We start from the raw sequence: 8,879 nt of genomic DNA, 5'->3' as shown, positions 1-8,879 counted from the left end.
AAAAAGAATTTTACAAAGAGTCAAAAAAAATGAGAAAGAAAATTTGTTCATAATCTTCTACATGGCATATCAACGGATAAGATTCACATGTCACAAAGTGCTAAACATTTATGTAATAAAACAGACAGAATTTTGGTTTATCCTAATTCGTTAAATAATTACATTGCCCAAGGGGAATTATGTTTTAAGATATGTAAGAGAACTGCATGCCATTTTTTTTTCAGAGAAGTTATTAGAAAAAGTCAAAAGCTGAAAAATGAAAACGCTGTACAAGGAGCTAATTTAGAAATACGGAGTTACAACTTATAATGAAGAAGTTGTTTCTGAGAGTCAGAAAAGAGGATACTTTTTCATTATAAAGCATTAAGTTTTATTTAAAATATAATTGTATATATAGGGGACGCCTGGGTGGCTCAGTGGTTGAGCATCTGCCTTTGGTTTGAGCATGATCTTTGGCATGATCCCGAGGTCTCAGGATTGAGTCCTGCATAGGGCTCCCTGCATGGAGCCTCCTTCTCCCTCTTCCTGTGTCTCTGTCTCTCTCTGTGTCTCTCTCATGAGTAAATAAATAAAATCTTAAAAAAAAAAAAAGACACGAGTTGGGCTCTATGTTCCGTGGGGAGTCTGTCTGGGATTCTTTCTCCCTTTCCCACCCCTGTGGGAGTATCTTCCTAGATGTGTCTCTCATTAATAAATAAATAAAATCTTTAAAATATATACATAGTTGTATACACAGGCACACTTACACACAGAAGCCTGAATTTGTATTCCAAAGGGATCATTGGACTGTAAAAAGAATTTTGAAAGTGATTCACTTTGTAACAATAGAATAGATTTTGAGAACTTCAGTTTTCAATTATATAAAAAAAAACTATAGTCATCCTTGTGGAAAATGCATACAGCATTGCTTTCCAATGTACATGATGGTAAGCATTTTATGCATATCACTCCTAAGTATTTTCACAGCAAATCTATAAGGAAGATGCCATTATCTATCTCCATTTTACAGATGAGGGAATTGATGGCATCATATTGCTGAAATTTTCATATTGCATAGAAATTCTCAGTAGATATTGTCCTATTTTAACATTGTTTATTGAATTCTCTCTTTTAAAAAATTATTTGAGAGAGAGAGAGAGCAAGCATGAGCAGGGGGGGAGGCAGATGGAGAGAGAGGCAGACTCTGCTGAACAGGGAGCCCAATGTGGGGCTTGACCCCAGGACCCTGGGATCATGACCTGAGTTGAAGGCAGATGCTTAACAAACTGAGCCACCCAGGCACCCCTGAATTCTCTTTTCATTAATAAAATAACATGTGCCATTCTAACAAGTAAGCAAAGACTATGTAAAAAATGATTTAGTAAAACTACAGTTTTCTTTGGAATATAGTTAACTATAGCAATCACTTTATTTTTCTGCTCTCTGCCTCACATCTAGGAAGATACTTCCTATCCTAGAAAACACTACTAAATATTCAAGAATTAGGAAATTCTCAAATCATATGCAAACTTCCTGAACACACAAAAAGTCATTATGAAAAAATATTTGATGAAAATATCTTAAATTATTAATGAACAGAAGTCAACACAAATCACAATTAGGCAAGATTTATCTGTAGAGTGGCAAATATTTAAACTTTAGAAATTTACAAAGGTAATTTGTTACATTAGCTAATGTATATAAGAATTTTCTTTTTCAGTCTCTCTGAGTGACAGGAAAACATTAGAGAAAAATGCACTGCAGCAGTATTTACAATAGCCAAAAGATGGAAACAACCTAATTGTACATTGTTGGATGAAAGAATAATGAAAATGTGGTGTGTTCATATAATGGAATATTATTCAGTCTTAAAAGAGAAGGAAATCCTGTCATATGCTACAACATGCATGAACCTTGACGTCATACTAGGTAAAATGAATCAGTAACAAAATGACAAATACTGCATGATTATATGAGGTATCTAAAATAGTCAAACTCATAGGAACAAAGTAAAATGATGGGTGCCAAGGGCTGGGGGTAGGGAGTGATGGGGAGTCGTTCAGTAGAGCTTCAGTCATGCAGGATGAGAGCGGGTGGTTCTGAGGATCTGTTGCACAATAATGTGCATGTGGTTGATATTATTATAATGTACACTTGACAAATGTCAGGATGAGTCTTATGTTATGTGCTTTTTTTCCATAATAAAAATATTTTTGAGAAACATAGTATCCATTTCTAATATAGAATGCACAGAATGGAAAGGCATTCCTTAATTTGGGAAATCTTTAAAGGGCGTTAAAACCTGTAGGAGAGGGACGCCTGAGTGGCTCAGTGGTTGAGTGTCTGCCTTTGGTTCAGGGCATGATCCTGGAGTTCCAAGATTGAGTTCCACATTAGGCTCCCTGTGAGGAGCCTTCTTCTCTCTCTGCCTTCTCTCTGTGTGTCTCATGAATAAATAAATAAAATCTTAAAAAAAAACTTGTAGGAGTTTCCTGGGGCTGCCATAAGAAAGTATCACAGACTTGGTGTTTTAAACAACAGAAATTGATTTTCTTGCAGTTTGGAGGCTAGAATTCTGAGGTCAGTGTATCAGCAGAGTTGGTTCCTTTTGAAGATCACGAGGGAAGAATCTCTCTCAGGCCTCTCTCCTTGGCTTGTAGATGGTTGTTTTCCCCTGTGTCTTCACATGGTCTTGCTTCTGTCCATATCTCTGTCCAAATTTCCTCTTCTTATAAAGATACCAGTCACTTGGACTGCACTGAAGACCCAATTTTACCTTAATTACCTCTATAAAGACCTATCTTCAAATACAGTCACATTCTGAGATACTGGGAGTTAGGGCTTCAACATAGGAATTGTGAAGGGAGGCGGTGGTGCACACTTCAGCCCATAGAAATCATTAATGGTTAAGAACTGGAATAACTCTCAGTATATATGAGACCAGGACAAGGATATCTACACCGTCATTAATTTTCCTAATGACAAAATCATCTGCCCAGGAAATCCTAGAAGTTCTACTCACAATTTGATTTCTATTTTATTTTTTTTAGAACGAGTGCACAGGTGGGATGGGAGGAGGGGGGAGAGAGAGAATCTCAAGCAGACTCCCAGCTAAGCATTGAACCCTACACAGGGCTGGATTTTATGACCCTGGGATTATGACCTGGGCCAAAATCAAGAGTCAGACACTTAGCAAACCGAGCCACCAGGCACCCCATCACAATTTGATTTATAATCAGTAAGCTCATCATGGTGACTGCATACAAGACCAATATATAAGAAGCTTTTTATACCTGAGGATAACAAGTTGAAGCTGTAATAGAGAAAAGAACTCCTTTATTAGATCAACAAAACATGAAAAATATGAAGCAAAACCTTGAGAAATACCCAACTAGTAAAAAAGAAAAGAAATACACAAATAGTAAAAAAAAAAAAAATGTGTCTCCTGGTTTTGAACAAAATGGTATAGACTCACTTTTCCCTGATAAATACAATCAAAAGCCTTGGGAAAAATTCAACAAATAATTGTATAAAGACTAGAAGATGGAAATAAGAAGGTAGATTGGCTAAGGATCTCAGCACCTGAGGAATGACACAGTAAGTTCCTTAAATTTTATTAGAATTTTCCATTTTCCCCATTATTCTCATCACTGAGATGTCTGTAACTTGGCATCACCAACAGACACAGGCAAATTAAAAGCTCTTAGAAAAACATGTTCTCTCTGGCTAAAGGGTCAGGTCATGGAACTCAGCAGGACAGAAACATTTTTTACCCGCTCTACCCCACCTAAACTCTGTGCTGTCAGTGAAACGGAGTGGGAGTATAGACACCTATTTCCTACCATCAGCATCAGGCAGCAGAGACAGGTACTTTCTTACCTGCTGATGGTCTACTGACTCCCTGATTCAGCAGCAGCAAGTGCCCCAGGAACACACTTTACTGTCCTGCCAGCAACAACAACAAAGAGCAAGCCAGACACCTGGACTCTTGCTACCTACTGGGCAACAGCAGACATCCCAGCTGGGTGCTTTCCTATTTCACTGACAGCATCAGTGGACACAGTGTTTCTTTGTCTCCTGCTGGTGTGGTAGAAGATAGCCTTCTGGATCAATGTGAGGGGAGAATGAGTAGGAAATCTGGTCATTCACACACCCATGGGAAATCAGCAGGCAAACCAGGGTTGCATTCCCTTTTCCAGCTGGCATCTTGTTAGTAGAGATGGAGTGGGAGTCTAAACTTCCACTCCCTTCCAGTGGTGGGCACGTGGCATCCCTTATTCTCTGAATTAAAGACAGAGGGAGAATCTTGAAGAAGTAGGAACTGGAGAAAGAGCATGCCAAAAGTAGACTTCAGATCAAAGAAAATTGCTAGGGACAAGGGCATTAATTGAGGATAAAAGAATCTTTCCACCAAGAAGACCGTGATTACAACAGAGAATCAAAATATGTGAATCAAAAACTGATATATCATCACATTGTACACCATAAAAAAGACACCACATTGCACAACCTAAATATATACATTTTTTGTTTGTCAATCCTATCTTGATAAAGCTGAAAAAGAGAAAGAGAGAAATGTATCAAAACATAAGAAGGTTTTTTAAATGATAGATGATAGCTATATGCTAAAACAAGTATAACAAGGCATTAATGGTAATATCTATGTGATGAGTATGCAATCATTCACTGTAAAATTCTTTTAATTTCTGTATTCTTGAAAGTGTTCATAATAAAATCAAAATCTAAAAAAAAGGTACTAATATAACCAGAAGGAAAAGTAGAGGGATCCAAAATTCTAACTGTGGACTTCAACATCTCCCTCATAAATTTATGGTACTATTAAGACAAAAAGTCAACAAAGATATAGAAGAACTGAACAATTGAATTATGTCATTAGTATCAGTATCCAATTAACATTTATAGAACAGTCTGTTGACATTTAAAGAACATTGCAACAAACCACTGCAGAATACACATTCTTATCAAATTCCCATGGAACATCCACCAAGATAGAACAGGTACTGGGTGATAAAACAAATGTTAACAAATTAAAATCATACAGAGTATATTCCCTGACCACAATGGAATCATCCTTAAATCAAGAACATAAAAATAACAAGAAAGTCTCCAAATAACTGGAAATTAATCAATTTATAAATAATCTATGGTTTCACAGGCACTCTCAAATGAATTTTTAAAAAGAAAATAATACAACATATCTAAATCTGTGGCATGCAGATAAAGCAGTGCATAGAGGGAAATTTACAGCACTAAATGCTTACATTAGTTAAGAGGGGATGTCTGAAATCATTAATCTAAGTTCCCACCTCAAGAAATTTTTAAAAAGAAGAGGAACATAAACTCAGAGCAATCAGAAGTAAGGTAATAATGACTATAATAATGTCAATAAATTCTAAAGCAAATGCAATAGATAATATGAAAAAATGATAGAACATTAAAAAGGAAATAAAATCCATGATTAAGTAAAAATAAACTTGTATTTATCAATGGTTACAATATTGTAAAGAACTTATTTTCACCCCAAATATTTGATTCAGTGTAATAAAGTTGGAATAGAATCCATAATATAATTTTTTAGATGAAGATGTTGATTCTCAAACTCAAGAAAGTGAAATTTTTCTTTTTTTCTTTTTCCTTAAATGTTTATTTTAGACAGAAAGAGAGAGAGCACAAGTGTGTACACACATGGGTTGAGGAGGGGGAGAGGGAGAGAATCTTCAAGTAGACTTCCCACTGAGCTCAGAGCCCCACACAAGGCTTGACATGGGGCTCTATCCCAGGGCCCTGAGATCATGACCTGAGCTAAAATCAAAATACACACACACACACACACACACACACTGGAATACTACTCAGCCATCAAAAAATGGAATATTGACATTTGCAACAACATGGATGAAACTAGAGGATATTATGCAAACAAAGTTAAGTCAATCAGAGGAAGACAATTATATGATCTCACTCATACGTGGAATTTAAGAAACAAAACAGGATTATAGGGGAAAGGAAGCAAAAATAAAACAAGACAAAATCAGAGATGGATACAAATCATGAGACTCTTAATCATAGGAAACAAACAGGGTTGTTGGAGGGGAGAAGAGTGGGGGGACGGGGTAACTGGGTGATGAACATTAAGGAGGGCACCTGATGTAATGAGCAGTAGGTATTTTATAAGACTGATAAATAACTGACCTCTACCTCCAAAACCAATAATACATTATGTTAATTAATTGAATTTAAATAAAATTTAAAAATTAAAAAAGAAGGGATAATCTCTTGGTGAATAGAGGTAAAACAGTTTTGATTGTTTTCTAAATCTGAATGAATAAACAGATAATGTCATGTATCTGAATGGTTTATTGTTGGAAAGCCTAAAAATGTGATGGAGACTTACGAGATAAAACCTGAATCCCTATTTCCTCTTGGACTCATTTTACTTCTTAAAGCTCTTGAAGTGTAACTGGGGAGGAGGCTTCAGGGGTCCTCTTGGAGAACACCAGAGGAGAAAATGAGGACTACTGGTTCTGCTCCCAGGATCCAGCACACCGAGGAGCATCTTCATAGAGCTCTAGCCAGGGAGAAACCAAGATGACACCTTGAGGGTTGGGATTAACATGGGTAGAGGTCCTTGGTACCCAGAACTCACCTTTCCATCCCGCCAGCCATGAGCTGGGATATGAACATGACAGACTACCAGGTTTCCTACAAATAACAACCTACTCCTGCCCAGGAAGGCCCCCCCTCCTCATTTCCTGCCTTACTCCCCCTAACCCCCTCAACATACATAGGAAGGTGTAAAGGGCGTGGGCTGCCTGGTTGGATCACAGTTGTGGCTGGGCCTGGACTGACCTGTCCTGAGCTGTCCTGTGTCACCTTAGAGTACTCTGTACAAAATGGCCAGAGGTGTTAGAAATAAGGAGCCAATGTCTATAGAGACCAATAAGGCTCTCACTCTTGACTCTTCTGAGGCTAGAGCCTTGGAAAGTTAGGGATACAACAGGACCACATGTTGCTCTGTTGAGCATCTCTGGTCAAGTGAGTTGGATGAGGGACTGTCTCTAGAATGTGGGTACCTTGTGACCAGAATTCTGTTGGGTTCTGTCACCAGGGAATTGAGATTACTTCCAAGATTCCATTTCCTGGGCCCCTTCCTTCACTGAAACCCACTCAAGACCCCCACTGGGCTATTGACTGCTCACCCTCCTTAGTTGTGTTATCTTCATAACTGTACACAAATATCCAACACAGCCCACCCCCACCGCTCCTTGAAAATGTAACCAGGGTCCCAGCTTGGAGAATTTCAGAGCTGAGTTCAGTTCTCTTTTTTCTGTCAGTTTCTTATTCTGGAAAAGCCTTTGTGCCACTGGGGACCTCTCCAGTCTCCCAACATGCGCAATGGGGTTCATGCTAGTAACTACTTCCTTTTGACATCACCAGGTGTACATGAGATTATATCTGCAACATCTGTGGGTTGGTGACACATGTATCTGATGAATAAACTCAGAGATGAGAATTATAATAAAGAGACATAGCACAGAATACTCCTCAAAATGGGCTCTACCATTTATTAGGTATTTCACCTTGGATGAGTGACATACCTTGTCTGTACCTCAGTTTCTCCATCTGCCATTGGCATAATAACAAGTGTAACTATAAGGTCATGGAGAATCATTAAAGGCGTTAGTATTTGAAAGATGCTTGGAGCACCTAACATATTTCAAGTGCTATATCTGTATATTATAAATAAAATTTATAAATTCTTCTGGCACTGACTGTAGGCTCCCGAGGGCAGGAACTAGTGCCTTGATGTATGTAGAAAACACTCCATTACAAACGACAGATAAATGAATGAACCACATTTGTGAATGCAGTGCCTATGTCGCACATGTCTTCCTACTGATATTCCCTAGCAAAATCACACCCAAACATACCTGCTCTGTCTGGCACCCTCTTCTCTGATTCTATCCAGGAATCACTGGAGCTTCTTCTTAGACCCTGACACCCCTGCACACTATAGATTCTTTTCTCTGTGTCAGCGAATCTTAGTCCTTGTCCAATCTCTGCAGCTCCCAGGGCCTGCACCTTGATTCTTTCCTTCACCTGGGAGAGAAGTGTCACCTCCAGAGCTGGGCAAACACACAGAACATGAACCTTGGAGAAAATGTTTCCTTGGCTGGTAGCGGGTAGAAGAAAGTGGGATGTTGGGAAAATCCTCCAGGTATTGTCAGAGGGGTGGGGCCAGGGGATTGGCCAGCACCAGCTGGTCTGGTTGGCCAGCGGTGGTAGTTAAATAGGGCTTGCATGTTCCAGAAGTCCTAGTGCAACACGATCAATCTCACAGTCATGTAATCAGAATCAGCCTAACGAGTCCACATTAATCCAGTCTCATCTGTTCCCTGACTCACAAATCCAATAGTGATTTGATAATAATGATATTTGTGTTCTATCCTCTTATTTGCATTTATTGGTTAGAATGATTCTCATTTAGATTTATTGTGTATTTTTAAAATGACCCTCCCTGAAGAAGTTTCCCAAACAAATTGTATTTACAATAGAAGCCAATGGTGGGCAAGTCACAAAAAATTTTGACTCATGGTTTCTGGTTTGGCTCTTCTTAATTGGTAAATTATATGAACTTTGGATGTCTCTCTTGAGATCAAGTCCAGTTTGGGCTGTGTGAGGGTGCAACCTCATGGCATTTGAGAAGTAGTGGTAGTACTCTGAGACAATGTCCACTTCAGGGTGTGTGTGCTCAGGCACACTGCATCTTGCTATGGGGTCGAGATACACTCCTCTCCTTGGGAAAAGTTTTCCCAGACATTTTGCTCTGGGCTTTATTTTTACACATGCCTTGAGCTGTGCTGTCAGTAGGACCACTA

The sequence above is a fragment of the Nyctereutes procyonoides genome, unplaced genomic scaffold (assembly GCF_905146905.1).
Source record: "Nyctereutes procyonoides isolate TBG_1078 unplaced genomic scaffold, NYPRO_anot_genome, whole genome shotgun sequence".
Classification (NCBI taxonomy): Eukaryota; Metazoa; Chordata; class Mammalia; order Carnivora; family Canidae; genus Nyctereutes; species Nyctereutes procyonoides.
This window is presented reverse-complemented; position numbering follows the sequence as displayed.